General features: G+C 44.2%; 1 protein-coding gene across 1 annotated transcript in view; it reads right to left on the minus strand.

Moving 5' to 3' along the window:
- The window catches only part of KCNN2 (potassium calcium-activated channel subfamily N member 2), a 467,760-nt gene that overhangs the window by 112,419 nt on the left and 329,815 nt on the right, over positions 1 to 25,526 (minus strand). The window lies entirely within an intron of this gene.

The following is a 25,526-nucleotide window of genomic DNA, read 5'->3' on the forward strand; positions in this document are numbered from 1 at the left end:
CACCCAGGCGCCCTTCCAATCTTTCTTTAGTAAAAGTTCTTTTAAAAAAGTGTCTGTCATTTCTGGGGCGCCTGGGTGGCTCAATAGGTTAGGCATCAGACTCTTGATTTTAGCACAGGTCATGATCTTGTGGTTTATGGGACTAAGCCCTGCATCTGGCTCTGCACCAATGGTACAGAGCTTGCTTGGGATTCTCTCTCTCCCTCTCTCTCTCCTCCTCCTCCTCTGCTCGTACTATCTCTCAAAATAAATAAACTCAAAGAAAAAAAATTAAAAAACAACTTCTGTCATTCCTCATGACACAATGAAAAAAAAAATAACAAAGAAAAAGGAGAGAGATAGATATGTAAGTAGATAGACACACATTCAGGCAGACAGTGGAAGAGACAGAAAAGAATGTTTCCTGCATCTTCCCTGGCTTCTCGGTAAATGACTCCACCAGGCTCTAGGAGTCTGTAAATCAGAGGCATCATCTGGAAATGTGCGGGGACATTTCTGACTGCACAGCGACTTGTGGGGGCTCCTGGCATTTAGAGCCAGGAAGCCAGGGGTGCCACACATGCTGTAATTCTGGGAGTCCCACGCGCAAGAAAGACCCGTCTGCCAGAATGCCAGTGGAGCTCCCCCACTAAGAGATGACATATTCTTTGCCTTTTGGTAAGTAGCCAACTTAAGCAGAAAGCATGAGAGGAATGCCACCCAAAATGAGAACAGTGCATTCTCAGGTAATTGACTCGCAATGGAGGCGGGCAGGGCTCGTCTGCGCTACAGTTGGAGCCCAGCTACTCTGCTCTTGTAGAGTCAGGAAAGCGATTTCCCCATGTTGGCTACAAACCCCCCTTCTAGTTTAATTATTCTGTAGGCATAGCTTTTCCCCATGTTATTATCCCAATAATGCTATCAGTGTTACTCTGCAAGGACCGGAGTCTGACAGCAAAATGTACCACACTTCTTTCTGGGACCTCGAGGAGATGGACAGCCAGCAGAATCTCTCATACACATACCAAATTTTAACAAATTAAGTTACATTTGGCAATATAACAGCTTGAGTGTTGCCTTTATCCTAAGTTTTCAGCTGGGGACTTTCAAAGTTTGAACAAATGCTAGTAGACAACGAAGACATTTTTTTCCAGTTTCCAGGAAAGAAACAGGTCGCAAATACAGAGCAGGACAAGTTACTACAGAAATATTCTTGTTCAGGGATGCCTCAGTGGTTCAGTCGGTTAAGCGTCTAACTCTTGGTTTCAGCTCAGGTCACGATCTCACGGTTATGCGATCAAGCCCTACATCAGGCTCTGTGCTGACAGCACTGAGCCTGCTTGGGATTCTCTCTCTCTGCCCCTCCCCCGCTGGTGAACGTGTTTGCGTTCTCTCTCTCTCTCTCTCAAAATAAATAATTTTTTTTAAAAAAGAAATATTTTTGTTGAGTCTCACCCCTTCCAATACCATATTAACATAAAGGATTTCAATCTAACAGATACAAAAAGATTATATGGATATAATGGTAGAAGCCTGCTCAACTTCGTATCAGTGAGTGTCGGAATCCCCAAATCTCTTGAGATGTTTACATCCAAAAGAATGCACCCTCAAACTAGTCACTCTGAGAAGCTATATACATTCCAAAGATGCTGTCACTGTCCTCTTTAGAAACTGCTGTCAGGGCGTGGCACAAGTCACATAAGAAAAATAATCCTATTATTTAAATCCACATTTCCATTTCTACTGAAAATGATATTACCCAGCTTGATTGTCTATTTTCTTCACCCAACTTAGCTCCGGATGACTTGGCAAAATGTCAAATCCATCCCCAAAAGGGCTCAGGGTCACCAAGCCTCCAGGTAGTCCTAAGCTGTGCCACAGATTCAGAGAGCAATTCCAAGACAGGCTTTCCACGCTCTGTTCTGGGCAACAGCGGCATAAATGCGGCACAGGTACCTTCCCAGGTAACTGGTGAAGAAATGCCAAGCTAGATGGGAGAATTCTGACATTGCTCCCAAAGAGCCTCCTATCTTTCCAGGACTGGCCCTCCCTCCATCACTCACAATGCACCTGCTCCTCAGACCTCCCAGCTACTCCCCTCCTGAACCAGGCTGGTTCCTGCCATTCGTGCCCATCACTTCAACTGTGACCTCACCACATTCACAGCTGCCCTCCCTGCTGTTACATGCAGGTGGGCCCACCCCGGTAACCTCCAAGCTTCGACCTGCTGTCCAGGGTGTTGCAGATGGACTGGGGCCACCTGCGCCTTCGGGCTCAGCTGAACCCGCAGCCTCACACAGGACTATTCCCCCATCCTCCCTAGCACCTACTCTGAATAATCACCTTTCCCCTTGAAGGCCATGCTTTCCCCCCAATATCAGAAATGCCCTCGACTTCCTACTTTGGCCACCATCACACCACATCTCACCCTTCTCCCCTTATTTTCCGATAAGGAAAAATCCAAAGCAATGCTATATCCCAAACCAGTTCTGCATGGAAAATCTGGTTTCTGTGCTTCCTCTCTCAGCTAGTGCAAATCTCGATGGTTCACTATAAACAAAGGAAAAGAAACAAAGAAGAACCCCTCCCGCAATCCCTCCTACCACCCCCACTCCCAGCTCTGTGTGCCACAGGTGATATTTTCTGTTCTCCTTCATCCCCCAGCGTGCCCACATGGCTTTTGCCACCATCAGCCCGCTAACAGGACTCTTGGGAAGGTCAGTAAACACACCTTAATTATGAAATCCAGTCCTTCCATCTTAATTCTTACTTGACCTGTCTGACATTAATCATTCCTTCCTTCCTAAAAAAGATCTCTTGGGGCACTTGGGTGGCTCGGTCTGTTGAGCGTCCAACTTTGGCTCAGGTCATGATCTCGCAGTTCATGAGTTTGAGCCCCACATAGGGCTCTGTGTTGATGGCTCAGAGCCTGGAGCCTGCTTCAGATTCTGTGTCTCCCTCTCTCTCTGCCTCTCCCCTACTTGTGCTCTGTCTCCCTTTCTCTCAAAAATAAATAAACATTAAAAAAAATTTTTTTTAAAAGATCTCTTGGCTTGTGTGACATACGGCTTCCCCCCAACCCCCATCTGCTGTCACTCCAAAGGACCCATCTCTCTTTCCTTAAATATCCACCTTCCTTTAAGTGTCCAACTCTTGATATTAGCTCAGGTCATGCGCTCATGGTTGTGAGACTGAGCCCCGCATTGGGCTCAGTACTGAGCAGAGAGCCTGCTTGGGATTTTCTTTCTCCCTCTTTCTCTGCTCCTCCCCCACTCATGCTCATGCTCTCTCTCTCTCTCTCTCTCTCTCTCTCTCTCTCTCTCTCAAAATAAATAAACAAACTTAAAAAAAAATCCACCTTTCTCCTCCCTCCCCAGCTAAGTGCCATTACTCTCCTGAGGACCATCTCTGACGCTTCTCTCACTCTGTACCTTCCTGGACGATCTCCTCTATGCCTTCTATCTCCACTACCAGAGCCTTCTACCAAAAACTATCCTCCACCTTTTAATAACCTTGGTAAGAATATCAATTATATCAGCCCCCTGCTGTCAAGATGGAAGCCATTCAAAGGCCCCCATTCTGCAATCTGGTTTTGCCTATCTCTTCAACTTCAGCGCCTATTCGAATCCCTTACCTTTATCTCCCTCTGGGTGCAGAAATTCCAGAACACAGTACCTTAACAGCGCCTCCGTGTGTTTGTGCATTCTGCTCCGTGGACTGCAAAGTCTTCCCACCTAGCAGATTCTTACTCCTTTAACACCAAGACTCCACGCTCACTTCTTTCTAGGACATCGTGCGTGCCCTAGCCAAATCTAAAAACTCCCTCCTTTATTCCATGATTTCTGTATATGCCTCTTATTGATACCACAGAGGAACAGTAAGGATTTCCTTGCAAGATTATCACCCTCACTTGTCTGTGAGGCTCCTTGAGGACAGGAGCCACGTCTACCTAGCAGAGAATAATAAAGCTATTACGATTCATTTAATACTGACTATCCTAATCACTGCATAGGTCCTAATGTTAATTAAATATGTTCATGGAAGTTGGGCATATAAAAGCGTAATACAAGTGAATTAAATCTATGCCATGTTTCAAATGTGTACAGAACACATCCTACTAAATGCCAAGGCATTACAGCAACATCATTTTGCATGTTGCAGAAGAAGAGAACATTCTTCTTTAGTAACTTCCCCAGAGAAACTTTCTATCACGTAGTTGCTTTTTACTACAAGTGGTTTCATCCACACCTCAAATGAGTTTTATTTTGGCTTCATTTGATCACGCTACATATTTCAAAGCCAGGGTTAAGGAAACAAACAAACAAACAAACAAACAAACATAATTTATTCTACTCTGCAGATAATCCCCAGCCTAACCTGCTGCTTATTCATCCATTTGCTAAATATCCAGGGTGCTCAACACTCAGTGTGCACCAAGCACTGTGCTACGTGCTAGCCGTACAACAGCATTTACAGCAGACAGAGGGTCTGCTCTGAGAAGCTAACTTTCACCAGGAAAGAAAGACAAAGTCAAGAGAGCAGACTTGAAGCAATTTGATAAAGTAATTATGTCTGTGGACACTGCTCTGAAAAACCAACAAGTGATGAAACAGGGAAGAATAAACTGGAGTTGACAGCAGATGTGGGCACCGGGGAAAACGTGTGCCTAAGTTCCTGAGAAGGGGGGCCAGTCCCATCAACAGCCAGGAGAAGAACCTTCTAGGCAGGGGAAATGGCACAGGGAAAGGGCATGAGCTTTATAAAGCTTAGCGTGCTTGGGGCGCCTGGGTGGCTTAGTCAGCTGAGTGTCCGACTTCAGCTCAGGTCATGATCTCATGGTTCGTGAGTTTGAGCCCTGCCTCGGGCTCTGTGCTGACAGCTCAGAGCCTGGAGCCTGCTTCGGATTCTGTGTCTCCCTCTCTCTCTGCCCCTCCCCTGCTCACGCTCTGTCTCTCCCTCTCTCTCACAAATCAATAAACGTTAAAAAAAAAAAAAATGTAAAGCTTAGTGTGCTTAAGGAAATAAAAGAATACCAGGGTGTTTGAAACTAAATGATCATGGGGCTGAGTGGAAGGAGATGAACCGAAAGAGACAAATAGGGATCAGACGTGCAGGACGTTGTTGGCTGCGGTATCCAGACTGGATTTCATTTCAGGCTCTGCAGGAATCCACTGAAGGGTATTAGGCAGAGGAATGGCATGATCTGGTTTACAGCTTGAAGGGTTCATCCTCACTTTAAGGGATACCAAGGACACAGGGGAGGAAGGACTACTGCATCTGATTGGCTGCAGTTAGTATCCCCATGACCTGGACTGGGGGGGTGGGGTTGCCATGGAAATGGAGATAGTGGGCGCGCTAGAGATATAGTTTGCAGATCTTGCTAGAACTTGCAGAGGGGCTGAATGTGGGAGTGATAAAAGAAAGAAAAGAATCCTAGGTGGCTGAGTTTCTACTCTGGAAAACACAGTGGCTGGCCATGCCATTTCCTGAGTACAGTGGGCTGGTGGGGGGAGGAGGGAAGCAAAGATTCTACGTTGGCCACTGTCATCTGAGCATAGACGCCATGCAGGTAGCAGTATATGCAAGTCACTGAGAGAAATCCAGACCGGGGGAATGAACTTGGAAGGTATCACTAGTTAGGTCGTTTTCTGAGATGAGTGGGAAAATTGGAGGAAGTGGAGAGAAAAGGACAGGACACAAGGCCAAGTCCTGAAGGACCCCTCAATGCAGAGGGCAGATGGAAGGTCGAGCCAATCTGTCAAGTAGGAAGACAGGAAAGTGCAGTAAGGAATCAAGGGTGAGGGCTGTCATTCCAAACTGCAAAATAATATTTCCATAGAGAAAATGGAAAACATTCTTAACATCCTAGCCATTCAACACCGGATTCCATGTCGTGTATTAAAATCCACCTGTAAAAATATTCCCATTATATTGCATATGATCAAAATATATGATGGGTTTCAAGCTCGCTTGTGGGAGAGTTAGAGTAATCAGAATGACGGATGCCAAGACATCTTTATACTCATTTTTCACGTTGATGCTAATGAGAAAGATTTTAGGGGCAACGCATGACGACGGTTCAATCTGCTTGCATTCTAGAGCTATGGTTAATGGTCTTTGCCAGAGGTTTCAAGTAACGTTACGTGCAGGCATAACACAGAATCTGTTCCCAGAAAATACCCTCCCCCACCACAAGCTTGAGCTTCCCAATGTAACTGTTTTCTTTCTGCTCTGATACCCAAAATATCCTATCCTTGAAGTCCACTCTCCAAGATGAACTTGGAGTGGAGGTCATTCGGAGGAAGAGGGTCTGGAGCTTAGTGACAGAGACCTTCCTCACAATCAAGTCACCTGCTGGCGTGGGGACCTCTGCTCACCCAGCCCTCCAGAGTGAGGGGCTCACACGCAGAAGCCCCAGCTGCCTTCTGTGTGTGCTTTTCCTCCTCAATGAGGTTCTGAGTTCTGCAGTCTGATCTGGGACAGCGTCTTACATATCCTGCATTTCCTTTCTAGTAAAGAATCCAGGGCAGTGCTCAGCACAAACATGGTGCTTAAAAAGTAGATACTGAATAAAAACCTACAGTCGTGGATTTGTTAAGAAAGCAAATAGAGGTAAAATAACAAAGGAAACTCCAAAAAGGAAGAATAATAAGGGAGAAGCAGCCCCGACATATTATCAAAGTAATAATTTTTTTAAAGCTTATTTTACTGATCTCGAGAGAGAGCATAGGAGGGGCACGGGGGAGGGGGGGGAGAGAGAGAGAGAGATCGAGAATATGAATGAATCCCAAGCAGGCTCCACACCATCAGCGCAGAGCCTGATGTGGGGCTTGAATCCACAAACAATGAGCGAAATCATGACCTGAGCAAAAATCAAGAGTCAGATGCTTAACGGATCACCTAGGTGGCTCAGTCGGTTAAGCATTCGACTTCGGCTCAGGTCATGATCTCACAGTGGGTTCGAACCCCGCATCGGGCTCTGTGCTGACAGCTCAGAGCCTGGAGCCTGCTTTGGATTCTGTGTCTCCCTCTCTCTCTGCCCCTCCCCCACTTGTGCTCTCTCTCTGCCCCTCAAAAATGAATAAATGTAAAACAAAACAAAACAAAACAAATACCACGTGGGGAAAATGTTCACAACTGTTATTGGAACTGAAAACGTTCACAACGAAGGACTTGTTTCCCTGGTATATAGGCTCCTACAAATCCTTAAGAAAGAGACAAGCAATCCACAGAAAAGTGGGGAAAGGACATAAAGAGCAGGTCATGGAAAAGCAACTAAAAATGTCTCATCAACCTATTGTTTTTTTCTTAAAAAGATGCTCAACTTTAATCATAGGAAGAAAATGAGATACCATTTTTTTTTTGACCTGTCCTGTTGCAAAAAGATCAAACAGCTTTGTAACACACTAGAAGAGTGGCGGGATGGGGATACAATTATGGTCATACATTGTAGGTGGAAGTGCACATCCACATGACCCTTGAGAAGGCGAATTACCGGGTTGGAAACACACATATTCTTTGACCAGGCCATTCCATTTGAAATTTGTCCTACTGAAATATTTGCACATGTGATCAGTGAAGATATAGGATCATTTAATATGGCATTGCCTGCATATTAGCAAAAGACTAGAAATGATCTAAATATCCACTAATAAGGGAGGGGGTAACCACATTAGGGACTTCCACAAGATGGAACAGTATGACATTAAAACAAGATGAGAGGGAGCCTGAGTGGCTTAGTCGGGTAAGCATCTGGCTTCTGCTCAGCTCATGATCTCATGGTTCATGGGTTTGAGTCCCACATCGGGCCCTCTGCTGTCAGCACAGAGCCTGCTTTGGATTCTCTGTCTCTTTTTCTCTCTGCCCCTCCCCGACTTGTGTGTGTCCTCTCTCAAAAATAAACATTAAAAAAAAACAAGATGAGGAAAATTTTTATATACTATTGAAGAAAATGATGGAGGCAGTAACTGAGTTAAAAAAATTTTTATTATTATGTTTATTTATTCTGAGCGAGACAGAGAGAGAGAGAGACACTGTGGGCCAGTGGGGGAGGGGCAGAGAGAGGGAGAGACACAGAATCCGAAGCAGGCTCCAGGCTCTGAGCTGTCAGCACAGAGCCCGATGTGGGGCTCGAACCCATGAATGTGCGATCATGACCTGAGTCAAAGTCGGACACTCACCCGACTGAGCCACCCAGGCGCCCCTAGAAGTAACTGAGTTTAAAAAATTATACAACTACATGCTACTACTTGTGTAGTTTTGTATGTGCACACAATATCTCTGAAAGAATATTCTAGAAAGAATGCTAAGTATGGCTTAGGGGAGGTAAACTGAGTAGCTGGGGATTAGAAATGTAAAAGAAACTTCTAATGGCACCATCATTTACTTAGCTATTTCAAAACCATGTGAATAAATAAATGTAAGTTAATTGATAAAAATAAAGGATAATGAGTGGTACATGAGAGGAAGGAAAAATGAGAACAAAGGTCATCAGACATTCGAAAACATCCTAACAAATCGTCTACATGTGAAAAAGTACAAAACTAGAAGGTAGCAACTGACAGTCACCACCACGACCTACAGAACCAAGCACACTGAATCCAATTTATATCTATTCTGCTCACACACACACACAAAATAATAAAATAAATAAAAATAAACAAAACACTCTGCTTGCTAAGGTGAAACCTTGAACCATTACATTACATAAGTGTTTTCAGCAGCGTGAACAAAAATAAGTCAGCTTTCTTGGTTAACCTTTAAACCAAATATTCAATAAAGCCAAGTTTTTTTTTTTCCTCATTCAGTTATTGAATGCTTCTATTTGTCAAACTCTGTGGATACAAAGACTAAAAACCCTCTTGGCGTTAGCTGAGGAAGAGAAATGCAACTGAATGGTTACAGTGCCTGTGGAAAGGGCCACAGAAGAGGAAGGGTCGGGAGAGGCTACATCATGGAACAGGACGTGGTACCTACCCCTCCCTTCCGCCGGGGGTCGCCTGGACACTTCGTAAAACTCAGGACTGTGACCTTCCAAGTTCAGCACTCGGGTATTTGCAGGATAATGGCCCCGAAGAAAATACACGGAAATGTCTTCATCCAAAAAAGAGGCCCCTTCCTTAGAAACCAGCTTTTGTATAAAGGCGGGTGAAAAAGCCACCAGAGACGCAAGCCAAATAATGAGGCTTTTTCTTCATCAAAGCATGGCCGAGAGAGACTCCATCAACACAGAAGTTAGACCGCAACCTCCTGTCCCAGACTAGGTCAAAGGACAAACAGGGGAAAAGAGACCAGTCTTTTCAACGGCCTCACTGAAATTTCCTACAAGACCCTCAGCCCAGAACCGGTGGGAGGCAGACACAGAAAAGCTATGTTCAGCATTCATGTCCAACGTCCAGTCCCGAGCAAAACTGGGAAGAAACAAGCAGCACTGGTGCTTGTCATTCCCTCACCCCAAGCCTGTAGCCTTTCCCTGGCTTTTGGAACCTCCTGCACAGAGAGATTTCTGCCTCCAGGGAGGAGGATTTCAGAACCAACGCAGCAAAGTCTTAATCACTGAACTGCTCACTCCTCCCTGGGCGAAGAGCGTAGAAGAGAAAGAACTTGCCTGGAATGCAGGAAACCCAGGCTCAGATTCCAGATACTCTAACTTGTCCTTTGACCTTGGCAAGTCATTCAAACCTCACAGACCTTATTTCCATCATGTGTCACACGGAGATAATGTTCTTTGCTGCCTCTGAAAATAGTTTGGAGGATAAAATGAACGTAGATCGTATGTTGCGGGCAACACTGTCGACTGGCTGACCCGGTGTCATTCCCGTCCCTCTCCTACCCTGCCAATCTCCATTACAGAAATACCCACATCCCCAGACTCTTTTGCAGGTATGTACAGCCATGTGAGGCAGCTCTCACCAGAAGTCAGAAGCCAAAGTTTGCTGGAAGACTCATTGGGTAGGCTTTGCTTTTCTGGATAGAAATAACATCTGGCTGGTGTTGCTCTCTTCCTTCCCTCCAAGCCTAAATAAGAACAGATGCCCTAGGTCTGCAGCAGCTATCTTGTGACCTTGAGGAAAAAGGCCAAAAGAATCAAAGTAATACTGGAGCACCTGGGTGGCTCAGTCGGTTGAGCATCTGACTTCGGGTCAGGTCATGATCTCACAGTTCATGAGTTTAAGCCCCGTGTTGGGCTCTGTGCTGCCAGCATGGAGCCTGGAGCCTGCTTTGGATCCTGTGTCTCCCTCTCTCTCTGCCCCTCCCCTGCTCATGCTCTCTCTCAAAAATAAACATTTAAAAAAAAAAAAAAAGAATCACAGTAATACCAGCCCCGACATCTTATGCCACTGAGCCAGCCATCGCTCACCCGGTTTGTGTAAGCCTCTGTTAGCTGGGTTTTCTCCCATTTGAACAGGCAAAAGTATGCCCACGTTTAATTTGCTCCACATTAAAGTGCTGTGTGAAGGTCTATAAAAGATAAAGAATGATCATTAACTGAAACACTTCGGGGAGAGTGCAGCTAAACAATTCAAAGGGGATGCATCTCAAGTATTGGAATTTAAGGCACAGTAACTCTTGAGTGGTGCAGTTACTTTCGGGTGGGTGGCTTTGGTTCATGCCTTTTAAATATCAACCAACGGCTCAGAATATCGCGTAGTGTGACTCATAGGAAATGCACACACAATTTGGAGTCAGAGAAGCTTGGATTTCATTTCTGGCTTGACCACTTACTAGCTACATGGTCCTGCACAAGATACATAATCTCTCCCAGCCTAGGTCTGTTCACTACAGAAATTTAAAATAACATCTACCTTGTATGGTTATTAATGAGGCAAGAGCCACTCGGCTCACCCTAGTAAAAGTGACCCTGTGAATAAGTAATAGTATTGCATGAGCCCTCAAGAGGGCAAAAGCGCATGAATTCAATGTCAACTTGTGATATAAAAATGGGAAAATTAATCAAGGAGGAGGAGGAAGGGACTTTGTAAGGAAGGATATTAAAGCAAAGTCAGTGTTGAAAAAGAGTTCCAAAAACTTCCAATCATACCTATTTTTGAAAGAATTCTTGCCATTTGCTCAAATTAGGTGTTTCTGACATTCTCCTCTTCTTAGACAATAGCTATCTACAGACTAAAATTCTAGAACTGAACACTGAGGTCCAGGGATGGTTATCCAACATCTATACCCTGCTGCTTTTAAAACTTCTTTAAAATCTTAACCCCCTTTCACCTGCCTTCTCTCAACCAGGCTCGCACCCTCTGCGGACCCACTTAGGCATTTTACGTATGTTGATGTATTGCCAGGAAACTGTTCTCACATGGCCTTGCAATTTATGTCAGTTGACTCTCAAAATTACTTGTGAACTTCTCCAGAAAGAGAGGAGAATTATTTTTTTTCCACCTCGGTTCTCTGCACAGTGATGTCACAGAAAGCACTGAGGTGAATGGCTGAGGAGCCTGGGCTCTAGGATCTAGATTCTGACAGATTTAAGTTCTGCTGGACTTTCCACCTGTGACTAGTTCTGTGACCTCAGGAAAATTATTTAAACTTTCTAAGCCTCAGTTTTATCATTTAAGGAGGGTCTAATCAGAGTATCTCTCTCTCTCTCTCAGTGTAAGACAGTGCTCAACAGATGTTAGTTTCTTAGATAATGATTAATTTCAGTTTCTGCGTCCACAGTTGGCCTCCAATGAATGAATGTCCTCTTTTATTTTTTTACATTTATTTATTTATTTGGGGGGGGGGTGCTGGAGGGGCAGAGACAGAGAAAGACAGGCAGACAGACAGAAAGAGAGAAAATCCCTAACAGGTTCCACACTGTCAGCACAGAGCCCCATGCAGGACTCCAAGCCACGAACTGCGAGATCATGACCTGAGCTGAAATCAAGAATCAGAGGTTCAACCGACTGAGCCACCCAGACTCCCCTGAGTGAATGCACGAAAGGTGAAGTGAGAAGAGATGGACAGACACACTGACATCACTGGTCGTAGCTACTGGAAAGGATAAAAATCCAGATGAGAGGAAATGAGAAACTGAAATAAAATTCTTCATTGGTCACTTCTTTACTAACTTCTCAACACGCTTACATGAACTGTCTATACATGCTGAAAAGCATCCTCAAATCATTTGGGAGGTTGATAGGGAATAAATCCTAAGCAAATAAAATAAACATGGCAAGTCCTAAAGCTGTGAAATAACTCAATACGAGTCAACCCAGTTAATTCAAAAAATTTAACCTGAACTGATAAAAACCGCATATTTTTATATGAAGCGTTATAGTAATTATTGCTACTGGCTATAATGTGTTATCATCTCCTTAGTTATTTTAAGTACTTAAAATGCTAGCTAAAAGCCAGTCGCTTTTATTATATCATTTGCCCTTATAACAGTCCAATTAAAGCAGAGACAATTGAAAGAACTTGGCCACAGTCACATCATGAATTACCAAGAAAACCTGTTAGCTCAAGTTCATGTCTCCCAGCACTCACATCATTTGATGGGGGCTGCCGGCTGAACTGAAAGGTTGGGTGCAAATCAAATATTTATAAACCAAATAAGCGCCTACCCACTAATTGACATTATGATTTCTAAAATGTCACATCTTCACTCTCTGACGATCCTGGACGACAGCAGCTGTTTGAACCTCCCGCTTCTCTGGCAGAAGCAAACACTTAAATAAACCTGCATGTTACATTCAGTGCCCTGTGGTAACAGAAATAGACTGCTTCCAAGTTTAGGCTTTCTCCAACTTACAGTCTTCAGCCAGGACACTTTCTTCTAACTTTGGTAGTACCCAGCCTCAAACTGTCCACAGTACTTGAGATGAAAACATGAAAGCTGTGTTAAAGTATGGTCAGCTCGCCATATGTAATAGGGCCAGGCACTGCTCTAACCTGTTACGTGTATTCATTCATTTAAAACACATGACCACCCAATGGGGTACCTGGGTGGCTGTTAGTTGAGCATCTCACTTCAGCTCAGGTCATGATCTCACTGTCCGTGGGTTCCAGACCTGTGTCAGGCTCTGTGCTAATAGCTCAGAGCCTGCAGGCTGCTTCAGATTCTGTGTCTCCCTCTCTGCCCCTCCCCTGCTCACGCTCTGTCTCTATCTCTGTCTCTGTCTCTCTCTCTTTCTCAAAAATAAACATTTAAAAATTAAAAAAAAATAATAAAACACATAACCACCCAAGAAGGTAGATGCTATTATCATCATCCCCATTTTAAGAATGGGTTAAGTGAGGCTCAGGAGTTAGAGAATGAGCCAGGGCTGTATGGTTTTAAAGTATGGGGCCAAGAGATGGGCCCAAGCAATCCATGTTCGAACCTGTGCCCACAGTAAGGACACTGTGGCTCATCACTTAGCCAGTCATAAAACAATTTTAAGGGGGCACCTGGGTGGCTTAGTCAGTTGAGCATCTGACTTCAGCTCAGGTCATGATCACACACTTTGAGTCTGAGCCCCACAAACGGCACTCTGTTGTCAGCACAGAGCCCGCTTCAGATCCCTCTCCTCCCTCTCTCTGTCCCTACCCCACTCATGGTCTCTTTCACTCTCTCTCAAAAATAAACATTAAAAAAAATAAACATTAAATTAAAAAATATTAATAACATAGATGGACAGGGTAGGGGGATTAGAAGGAAGGTTTCTAAGGGTTGTTACATTGAGTGCAAGAAGAAAGAGGAATTCTCACTAACTTCAGACATCATTAAATATACATATTTGCTAAAAATTATAAAATAACCACTAAAAGAGAGGAAACAAATTGTGTAACATCTAAGCTGTTAGAGGGGAAAAAAAAAAGAATTTTTAAAAAATCCTCACATCACCCAACATAAAGAAAGAAGAAAGAAGCAGTGAGAAAACATTATGAAGTCAAAATAAATGTCAGAAACAGGTACCAAAATATCCATTGCTATAATTAATGTAAGTAAACTAGCCTATACATCCAAAGTATAATGTTGAGTGAAAGAGGAAAGCCAGCTGCGAAATGATAGGCACAGCACAGCATCTCTGTGAAATGTACGGAATTACAAATACTATACACGGGTTATAAAGACATTAACATTTAGCAAACATAGAAAACCATGAGCTGGAAGGCTGCACGTACCATTCTGAATGGCAGGTGCCGCTACGGCCAGGCCAGGAGGAGGAAAATGTGACTTGGAACAAAAGTTCATCTTTGGCTGTGATGTGATTTTTCACCTACGAGAAATATAATCTGGAGGGGGAAACAAACAAACAAACAAACAAACAAACAAACAAACAAACAAAAAAACCTATGGCTGAGAGGCAAAGAGCAAGGGAGCCCTCTGGAAAGGAAAAGTTCTGAAATGTCAGGGAAGCTCATCTGAGACTCCTTCCTGGCAGTGGGGGGTGGGGGGGGTGGTAAGGGGAGAAGGGGGGCTCTGGCTTTTCTTCTTTCCCTTCTCCGGTACAACAAAAGGTTGTGCTGGAACTGAAGCCAGGGGAGATGTGAAGGAGGAAAGTCTCCAGAAAGATTCTTCAAGCTCAAGAGCTCGCAGTCTTGGCAACAGGGAACAAACATCCCAAAGGGGCACCTGGGTGGCCCAGTGGGTTAAGCATCGACTGGCTCAGGTCATAATCTTGCCGTCCAGTAAGTTCGAGCTCCACCTCAGGCTCTGTGCTGACAGTTCAGAGCCTGGAGCCTGCTTCGGATTCTGTGTCTCCCTCTCTCTCTGCCCCTCCCCCACTCACGCTCTGTTTCTCTCTCTCTCTCTCAAAAATAAACTTAAAAAAAAATCCCAGAAACTCATGAAACAAGAGCCCAAAGTCTAAGTACAAACCCCAGGGAACAATTTTTTTAGTGTTGTGCTTTTTTTTGTTTTTGTTTTTAAGTGTTTCTAAGCCAAGCCCTCAAAGTTAGTTCCAATGGAGCGTTACAAAGCACGTTAAACCCGGCCTGATGACAGTCAAGGTTAAGCACAAGTGCACTACACTGTAGCTTAGTGTTTAATTCCCTAAAACTTCCTTTTTTTAAAACATTCTACTTTACTATTCAGTGGCTGCCATGTGGTGTTATATTAATAGTTACTTTCCTGGTTTTAAGAACAAGGGACAAAATAAACATTAAGTGGCAAGTCTGTTACAACTAGCCATGCCTGTAATTAACTGTAATTAAGTCCAAATTGTGACTCCCAGCTCGGAACACCTGCACAGTTAAGACCAATCAGGCAGGGCTGATACTGGTGATTTTTAATACAGTGTATCAATTTGTATTCTCTGAATTTAAACCCGACAAATCATCTTTCTTAACTGCTTCGTTACAGAAGCAATCTCCCGGCCACGATGAAGTCTGGTTTTCTCCAGCGCCCGTGGGTGGTCCATTTTTCTGCCCTAACACGATGGGAAATGACATATACGTAGTCATGCTTGGATTTCAGGATCACCAACTGGCCTGACAGAGATGTGCTACATCCTAAAGATAGGATGGAGAAAATAAGGAAGGTATAAAGGAAAACTCCACGGACTACTTCTCAAGGAAGGTTCTCCATCAGAAAGAAGAACCACCAACCTTGCTGATAAATGAGTGGTTGTAATCTGACAGTGGAAGCTACCTGCGGCAAAATCATTCTGAGAGGGGTGCCTGGGTGGCTCAGTCAGTTGAGCATCCGACTCTTGAGTTCAGCTCAGGTCATGATCCCAGGGCCATAAAATTGAGCCGCATGTCAGGCTCCGTGCTGAGCATGGAGCCTGCTTAGGATTTTCTCTCTCCCTCTCTCTCTGCCCTTCTACCCCACCCACTTGCTCGCTTTCTCTAAAATAAAGAAAAAAAGTTCTGAGAGGCAGAAGGGATTTATTTGCTCTTTATCTTACATATGACACCACCTGTCCCTTAAATTCCTTAGGTGTTTATACTAAGGACACAGAGATTAAGAATGAGAGAAAGAGGGGCACCCTGGGTGGCTCAGTCGGTTAAGTGTCCAACTTCTGCTCAGGTCATGATCTCACTGCTCATGAGTTCAAGCCCCACATCAGGCTCTGCACTCGTGATGCAGAGCCTGCTTGGGATTCTCTCTTTCTCTCCCTCTCTCTCTCTCTCTCTCTCTCTCTCTCTCTGCCCCTTCCTCACTTGCACTCTCTCTCTCAGAATAAACTTTAAAAAAAAAAGAATGAGAGAAAGAAATTTCACTCATCTTTCAGATGGCATGAATTTTAAAGTTCCCTGTGTCTTTCGAACATGTTAAATTCAAAACGGAGTCTACTGCCAGAAAGTGATACTGATGATACGTGATCATTAATTACACTGGCAGAGGATACACAAAAATCTGAGGAAAAACAAAGAAAGAGAAAACCAGTTTACTGTATGTTCCTACATTCTAAAATTTGGAGAGGTAGGGGCACCTGGATGGCTCAGTTAAGCATCCGACTGCAGTACAGGTCATGATCTCACAGTTCATGGGTTCAAGCCCCATGTGGGGCTCTGTGCTGACAGCTCAGACCCTAGAGTCTGCTTCAGATTCTGTGTCTCCCTCTTTCTGCCCCTCCCCCGTTGATGCTCTGTTTCTGTCTCAAAAATAAATAAACATTACAAAATTTTCAAAAAAATAAAACCAAAACAAAAAACTTGGAGAGGTAAACAGAAAGACTGCTTAGCCTATTAGAAATAAGACTGCAGGGGCATCTGGGTAGCTCAGTGGGCTGGGTGTCCGACATTGGCTCAGGTCATGATCTCACAGTTTTTGGGTTCAAGTCCCACATCAGGCTCTGTGCTGACAGCTCGGAGCCTGGAGCCTGCTTCAGATTCTGTGTCTCTCTCTCTCTCTCTCACTCTGCCCCACCCCTCTTCATACTGTCTCTTTCTCCCAAAAAGAAATAAACATTAAAAAAGAAATAAGATTTAAAATTCAATGGGACAAACATTTTGAGCCTCTACCCCCTCTCCTGCAGTGGATACACAAAATCAACGAAATAAGTCCACAATGTCCAGGAGCTCACAATGCAGGAGAGCAAACTCTGCAAATCCACAGTTTAAACTGTGTTGAAAAGCCTCCACAACACTCAAGCAATTGTTCTCTTAGGCCAGTCACTTCTGCCTGCTTCAGTCTCCTCACTAAGATAATACTTCACTAAGTTATTACACGATTACAAGATATCCAAGGATGGCCCCTAGCACCGTCCTTGGCACACAGAAAGGGCTGAGCGAATATTACCCAGGGCATCATCATCATGACTTGTAACAGGACTGGATTAGTACTAGTATATTACCAGATGCTAATTACAAAGGAGAAGGACAACTAAGTCAGGAAAAGCTTCCCAGAGAGGGAAACCTGAACGGGGTCCAAAGGCAGACGGATGGAAGTAATATGTTTCAGATAAAAGGTGCAGCACATACAGAGACACAGAAAACTGAAAGAATGGCCAGGTTTTGGCTCTCCCAACAGTTTAGGGTGGTACCAATGGTGTGTGTGTGTGTGTGTGTGTGTGTGTTGGGTGTGTGTGGAAGTGAGTGTTGTGTGTCTGAGTGTGTGTGTATGTGAGTGTACAGGGCGAGGAGGGGGTGCTGCTAATAAATAATGAGACTCAAGGTGCGGTAAAAAAGAGATCACAAAGAACCTTCTAGGCCCCAAGAAGCAACTTGGCTCTGTTCCCCTAGCACTCACTATAGGCACTGAACGTGATCCTCATGATTTAATGGACAGTTAAATCAAGATAAATACATTTTTGTAAGTTTCAAATATGAAACAGTAGGGGCGCCTGGGTGGCTCAGTCGGTTCAGCGTCCAACTTCGGCTCAGGTCATGATCTCACAGTTCATGAGTTCTAGCCCCACGTCAGGCTCTGTACTGATGGCTCAGAGCCTGAAGCCCACTTTGGATTTTGTGTCTCCCTCTCTCTCTGCCCCTCCCTGGCTCACGCACTGACTCCCTCTCTCTCTGTTCCTCCCCTGTTCACACTCTGTCTCTCAAAAACAAATAAAGATTTTTTTTAATTTTAAAAAATAAAAAATCTGGAACAGTAAAAGAAAAAATTAAAGTTTTAGTGAGCAGGGTCTCACATGTATTTCATGTTGTATGGGAAGAGAGAAAGGCAGACAGAGGGGAAACAAGGGAGGGCAGAAAGGAAAGGAAGGAAAAAAGAAAGGGAAGAAGGAAAAGAAGGAAGGAGGCACATACAGACACACAGCCAGCCAGGCAGAAGAGATAAGGAAGACCAGTGGCCTCACAGTCTCTTACACCTTCAGACTTCTTGATTTTAACAACAGCAAATGGTCAACTGATCTGCAAACCTGTTAGGAGGTAGAGCATTTCACCACATCACATCCATTCCACACTCATCCAAGCAAACTTCGTAAAACGAAACAACATAATTAAGACAGTTTCCTTAATGATTATTTTGGAAATGGAGAAAATGCTTCATGCAAGGTTTCAGACTCCACTTGCACAGAGAAGGAAACATAAATGATATACTTAAGATGACAGAAATTTGGGTCACCCCGGCAGCCGCTCGCTTCCCTGTCCTATACTCATGTCAGATAGGAATAATCGGTCAAGGTCCCGACCAGTCCAGCCCTTCTGCGGGCTAAAGAACCATTCTCAGTGCCATGCTACAGATGGTGGCCACCAACTGATGGGAGTTGATGTGGGAGAAGAAACCTATTTACCACATCCAACTAGAATAACACAGGGCTCCTTCCCAAGAATGTTTCCTGGGACTAAACCATCAAAACCTTAGAGGAGAAAGCAGGAAAAGACCTCTCTGACCTCAGCCGTAGCAATCTCTTACTCGGCACATCCCCAAAGGCAAGGGAATTAAAAGCAAAAGTGAATTACTGGGACCTTATGAAGATAAAAAGCTTCTGCACAGCAAAGGAAACAACCAACAAAACTAAAAGGCAACCAACGGAATGGGAAAAGATATTTGCAAATGACACATCGGACAAAGGGCTAGTATCCAAAATCTATAAAGAGCTCATCAAACTCCACACCCGAAAAACAAATAACCCAGTGAAGAAATGGGCAGAAAACATGAATAGACACTTCTCTAAAGAAGACATCCAGATGGCCAACAGGCACATGAAAAGATGTTCAACGTCGCTCCTTATCAGGGAAATACAAATCAAAACCACACTCAGATACCACCTCACGCCAGTCAGAGTGGCCAAAATGAAGAAATCAGGAGACTATAGATGCTGGAGAGGATGTGGAGAAACAGGAACCCTCTTGCACTGTTGGTGGGAATGCAAATTGGTGCAGCCGCTCTGGAAAGCAGTGTGGAGGTTCCTCAGAAAATTAAAAATAGACCTACCCTATGACCCAGCAATAGCACTGCTAGGAATTTATCCAAGGGATACAGGAGTACTGATGCATAGGGGCACCTGTACCCCAATGTTTATAGCGGCACTCTCAACAATAGCCAAATTATGGAAAGAGCCTAAATGTCCATCAACTGATGAATGGATAAAGAAATTGTGGTTTATATACACAATGGAATACTACGTGGCAATGAGAAAAAATGAAATATGGCCTTTTGTAGCAACATGGATGGAACTGGAGAGTGTGATGCTAAGTGAAATAAGCCATACAGAGAAAGACAGATACCATATGGTTTCACTCTTATGTGGATCCTGAGAAACATAACAGAAACCCATGGGGGAGGGGAAGGAAAAAAAAAAAAAAAAAAAAAAGAGGTTAGAGTGGGAGAGAGCCAAAGCATTAGAGACTGTTAAAAACTGAGAACAAACTGAGGGTTGATGGGGGGTGGGAGGGAGGGCAGGGTGGGAGGGAGGGCAGGGTGGGTGATGGGTATTGAGGAGGGCACCTTTTGGGATGAGCACTGGGTGTTGTATGGAAACCAATTTGACAGTAAATTTCATATATTAAAAAATAAAAAAAAAAAAGAATGTTTCCTGGGACTTTCCACTATGCCATGAGGTTTGGTTGAGATGTGGCTCCACTAGGGAAATATGTGAAGAAGTCGTCCAGCCTGAATTAGGGGGTTAAGATGGGAATCCCAGAGAGCAGCACAGGCTCAGATACCATCCGGATTTTGTTACAGTCATCAGCGATTCTCTACCTCACCTTCATGGATAATTGAGTATTGGCTTCAATCCCATCTCTGTGGATCTTTCTAAACAACCATTGAGAGACAGATGAAAAAGACTAAATAAGACCTATTTTATGGAACAACTAATTATGCATCAAAATTACTCTACCACAGTCTCCTTGAATCGACTCTGGCGAACTGATAATGTAAAATTCAGAAGAAATGACCTCCCTCACTTATATTAAGGGAAGCCACAGGTTTGGACATCCTAAGTTTTCAAGCGCTTACTTTCTGTTATGGTGATAACTGACATGGGAAATGGTACTTTACCCATATATTCCAGGTGAAGCCATATCTGGCAGTAAAGGCTGTGTTGCAAAAGAAAAGAAAATTTGAAGTTATAGATCTGAATTTGAGTCTCAGTTTTGCTACTCACTAGCTGAATAAGAATTACGATCTTGGGGCACCTGGATGGCTCCGTCGGTTAAGTGTCTGACTTCGGCTCAGGTCATGATCTCACCATTTTGAGGGTTCGAGCCCTGCGTCGGGCTCGGTGCTGACAGCTCAGAGCCTGGAGCCTACTTCGGATTCTGTCTCCTTCTATGCCCCTCCCCCACTCACATTCTGTCTCTCTCTCTCTCAAAAATAAAAAGACATTAAAAAAAAAAAAGAATTACAATCTAGATGAAATGAGACAATGCATAGAGGTATACTCAGCACTAGTGTTCACAGGGAGTACATTACACACATTGCTTATTTTGATACATATTAGTTATTTTACCTTTCCAAAGAAGAGCCATAAAGCACATAGCTAACAAACCCCGACTTCTCTTTTACGCTGCTGAACAATTATGGCAGTGGTCTTCTGTCCCTATCCCCACCCACCCAAAAGCACTAATGGTCCTTATTAAGTCTTCTGTTAACCTCCCTTTGCCTCACCTTCCCTTCCAAGGCCACATTTATCCTCAGGCAGTCAAGCTTCAGCACATTCCCTTGGGAATATCACTTCATCTCATCATTTCCTTTGTTGCCACATCTAATTTTTGAGATAATCCCTAAACACTATATGAGATAATCACCAAACTGAGGGTTGACACATACAGACTTCACTGTAGCCCAGAGGCTCTAATTCAAGAACAGGACACTCTAACTGAGAAAATCTACCCAGGCCCTTCTGATAATTGTGCAAAACCCAAAGACACCAGTCTTCCACTGGCTGTCACAGATTGGCTACTGTAGTTTCACACCAGGGAAAACTGGAAAACACTCCGCTGAGACACTGATTCATTCCTCAGCTACGATACCTAAGAAGGCTCACGCGTGCACAGAAAAGTCACTCAAATAACTCATAAGCCAAGGGCGTGACCCTAAACACAAACAGCCCAGGCAGAAGGTCTGAACACGAGCAGCTGATTTCCAGAGATGCATGTGTGACCATTGTCCTGACAGCAAGTGCCATCCATCCACTTGTTTTATGGCAGAAAGCTGAAAAAGCGGACAGCTTGTTAGTTAGGCAAGAGAACTCCGGACTCCTGAGAGAGAGGGAGAGGAATGGTCTCCCAGGAGCCTTCTCACTGTTGGCTTTCTGTCTCTCACATGCAGAAAAAGAGGCATCCATGTCACGTGCCTGAAAGCAGTTATGTGGGTCCTGCCAGTGTGATCATATGAACCCACCGAATGCAAACACCAACTCGAGAATGAATGCGAGACCTTAGATCTATTAGTTTCCTCACAGGTGGCGATAATCTTATGTGGACACCTATGCGTTGGACAATTAGAACTGGAGTTCAGGCTGGCAAATATGCGCTACAGACAATCAACCTCATTTACTAACCCTCCCAAATGGCTGCCTCTCACAGAAAGGACCAGAGGGGACAGCCAACTTGGAAATACTATGGATGCCAGAGACAGTCACCTAGTGACTGAAAAGCTGGGAAAACCCATTTATAAAAGCCATGGGAAACAAGGACTTTACTGCAGGGTTTTGGGGTTTTTTTAATTTTTTTAGCGTTTATTTATTTTTGAGAGAGAGACAGAGACAGAGACAGAGAGAATGAGCTGGGAGAAAGGGAGACACAGAATCTGAAGCAGGCTCCAAGCTGTCAGCACAGAGCCTAGTTCGGGGCTTGAGCTCAGGAACCGTGAGATCATGACCTGAGCTGAAGTCCGATGCTCAACCGACTGAGCCACCCAGGCGCCCCTAGAGCAGGTTTTTAATAAAGGAAAACATACTCCATGGCCTTCCACGCCATTCCACTGTCCAAACCATTTCCAAAGCCTCATTCCAAATCATGATTAAAACATGGGAAAAGTTATATACACAAGAGAACATCAACTTCAGGGCTCACCTAGTAACAGGACGATAGTCCGTATTCTCTTGCGAGGACAATGCTCCAGATCCATGAATATTCTCATATTATTCCAGGTTAAAGAAGCATCTGTGCAATCAACAGATCGCTATCGATAAAAGAGATTTTCAGCTTTTCACATCTGTGGGCCCTGCTCCTGGGCTCCCAGGGAAAGCTGTACTTAAACATTTACCAAGGTCAAAAATGACTCAGCAATACCTCAAAGCATGGGCTCTGTTTCTGTCCCGAGCACACACTCACTGTACATCTGCTTCATTAAAATAATAACCAAAAAGGAGCGATCTGAACACAAAAGATAAGAAAAAGGAAGAAACTGCCCTTGTTTCCTTAAGATTAAAGTCATACACAGCCCTGCATACACTAGGGACTTAGGAGGTCTGCAACTTTCTGAAATGTCCTTTGTCTAACGATGTGTAACTTTTTATGTAAAAAAATGTATACAAGCCTACACCAAATGTTCCTTTGCCCCAACGCTCTCTTTCTTTATGAAGGTTGTGTATCCAGAGCACCTGTCTTAACTTGGGCTCCGAAAAGGTGTGTTCATTTTGTGTTGGCATTATCCCTACTTCCTCCCTTTGCCCAGCAGTGTCCTGGCACCGTCAGGAAGAAAACATGGACAGGACTAGGTCCTGCCTGGCTCATACCTTGGTTCCATTCCAGAAGAACAATAGAACATAGCATGCATACAACAGCACAGCCTGTGATAAAGCCTGGGGGCAAAACGATATGGAAATACCCTTGAGAGGCCCGGCACAGGCAGAGAAAACAACTCAAGGAGGCTTCGACACTCAATTATACAGACAAAATGACCGTAAATGCAAACATGACTCAGTAAAGGAAGAGACTAGAGTGTCTGAAATAACCAGAGGAGGCTTCCCAGAGAAGAGGGTGTTTGAGATGACCTGAAAAAGTCCCAGGGTATTTTGTGAGGATCAGGAAGGAAATGAGGACCATCGTAGTGGGAGCAGAGAGACTCGAAGAGAGGGGCTCTGCTGTCAAACACAAGTATTGGAAACTACCCTATCACCTATTAGAGGCTCCTGACTCCCAACCCACTCCTAAAATGCTCAGGGCTTCGTAAGCAGAGCACTGCCGTAAATTGATAGATTCATTTTCACACTCGTTCAGCCATATCTACAAAATGTGCCTCTTTTGATAGAGGTACAAAGAATAGAAACAAATGCACAGCTACATCTTCAACCAAGGGTGCTGTAACTGCACTGGGTCCTTGGACCCAACAACTGTAGAAATGAGGCGGCACCCAAAATTTAAAGACACAGGCAAAGAGTGATTAAGGCAACGGGTGCAGCTGAAGGGAGACATAGTCCAGATCAAGGTGTTAGACCGGCTCCCCAATGATGGCCAGGGAACATTCCAAAGGGGCTGAGGTGGAAACTGAATGATGGCTAAGTGTATGGGCATGGGGAATTGCAGGAAAGTGGGCAGCCCAAGGGCCTTCCTCCCTCCTAGGTTTCAGGACCATGTTAAGTCTCATCTCTGGACATTTTTTTTAGCATGAAAATGAGGGGGGAAAGCCAGTGGAAGGTCAGATCCTCCTAGACCAGTTTGAATGGGTCTAAGTTTACAGACTCTTCCTTGGGTCTGCCCTCCCCTCTGCAAGGAAAGTGACGCCAGCCAGCAGGGAGTTGTCCCCAGGCACACAGGGGCTTGTCCCCAAGGTCCCTGACTGGCTCAACAGATCTAATTATACTTTTACTCACTTTAACATCTAGTTTTTAAGTCACAGTCAAGCTGAATTACAAACAGTGAAAGCTAAATTATTTTAGTGGTATAGAAATGTTGACAGAAAAATACAACTGAGTAGAAACAGCTTATGCTAAGATAAGGCGTGTTTATTAAACTACTGTTAGGATTCAATGGTCCTACCATCCTCCAAGATGGTTTATTTTGCACACATGGTCAATTATCCTTCAGGGGACTCAGAAGCAGAAGTAGGTATGGCTGTCCCCACTTCAAAGATGAAGACACAGGGACTGGTTAGGTGACTACTCTGGTTTACTGTCATGGAGAACACGGTAAGGTGTATGAACAGTTACAAAGAAAACTTGGGCCCAAAATGGTATCACTTAGGGACACCTGGGTGGCTCAGTCGGTTAAGCGTCCGACTTCGGCTCAGGTCAGGATCTCATGGTTCATGAGTTCGAGCCCCACATTGGGATCTGTGCTGACAGCTCAGAGCCTGGAGCCTGCTTCGGATTCTGTGTCTCCCTCTCTCTTTGCCCCTCCCCCACTTGCGCTCGGTCTCTCTCTCCTTCAAAAATAAACATTAAAAACATTTTTTTTTTTTTAAATGGTATCACCTATGTTAAGGCCCATGTCAGCAAACCAAGACTTCCTACCTAACTGCAGTTTCAACACCCCCCTCCCACATGCTTCAACCAGCCAAACTGGAATTTCCTGGTTAACATTAAGAGATAATCCCTTGATAGACCCCTTCCAATCCCCTTAGGAGGGAGACCTTGCCTAAAGCAATGCATTCCTGGCTAATTAGTTCCTTCTTCCTTCCTTCCTCCCTTCCTTCCTTCCTCCCTCCCTTCCTTCTTCCTTCCTTCTTTCCTTCCTTCTTTCCTTCGTCCTTCCTTCCTCCTTCCTTCCACCTCCTCTCTACCTTTAAAAAACCTTCCATTTGGGGGGCACCTGGGTGGCTCACTTAGGTCATGAGTTCCTGAGATCCAGCCCTCCACCAGGCTCTGTGCTGACAGCACCTGCTTGGGATTCTCTCTCCCTCTTTCTCTGTCCCTCCCCCATTCTCTCTGTCTCTCTCTCAAAAATAAACATTTAAAAAATAATAATAATAAGGATGAAAACCAAGGTAGAAATTCCCAAAAGGGGCATTATGTGTTCCTCTGAGATGATTCTAGGCTTATATTGTCAGTCTACAGTTTTAATGTATTGTATATTAGAGCACATACGCAATATTATACTACAATCCGTAATTTCATGGATATTATTACTTAAGATGAAGGTAAAAGAAAGGAACTGATTTAAACTTTTTTAATGTTTGTTTATTTTTGAAAGAGAGACAGAGAGAGAGAATGAGCAGGGGCAGGGCAGAAAGAAAGTGGAACAGAAGATCTGAAGCAGGCTCTACAATGACAGCATAGAGCCCAAGGTGGGGCTCAAACTCATAAACTGTGAGATCATGACCTGAGCCAAAG

Source organism: Panthera pardus, unplaced genomic scaffold, assembly GCF_024362965.1.
Source record: "Panthera pardus isolate Hobbes unplaced genomic scaffold, ASM2436296v1 HiC_scaffold_2, whole genome shotgun sequence".
Taxonomy (NCBI): domain Eukaryota; kingdom Metazoa; phylum Chordata; class Mammalia; order Carnivora; family Felidae; genus Panthera; species Panthera pardus.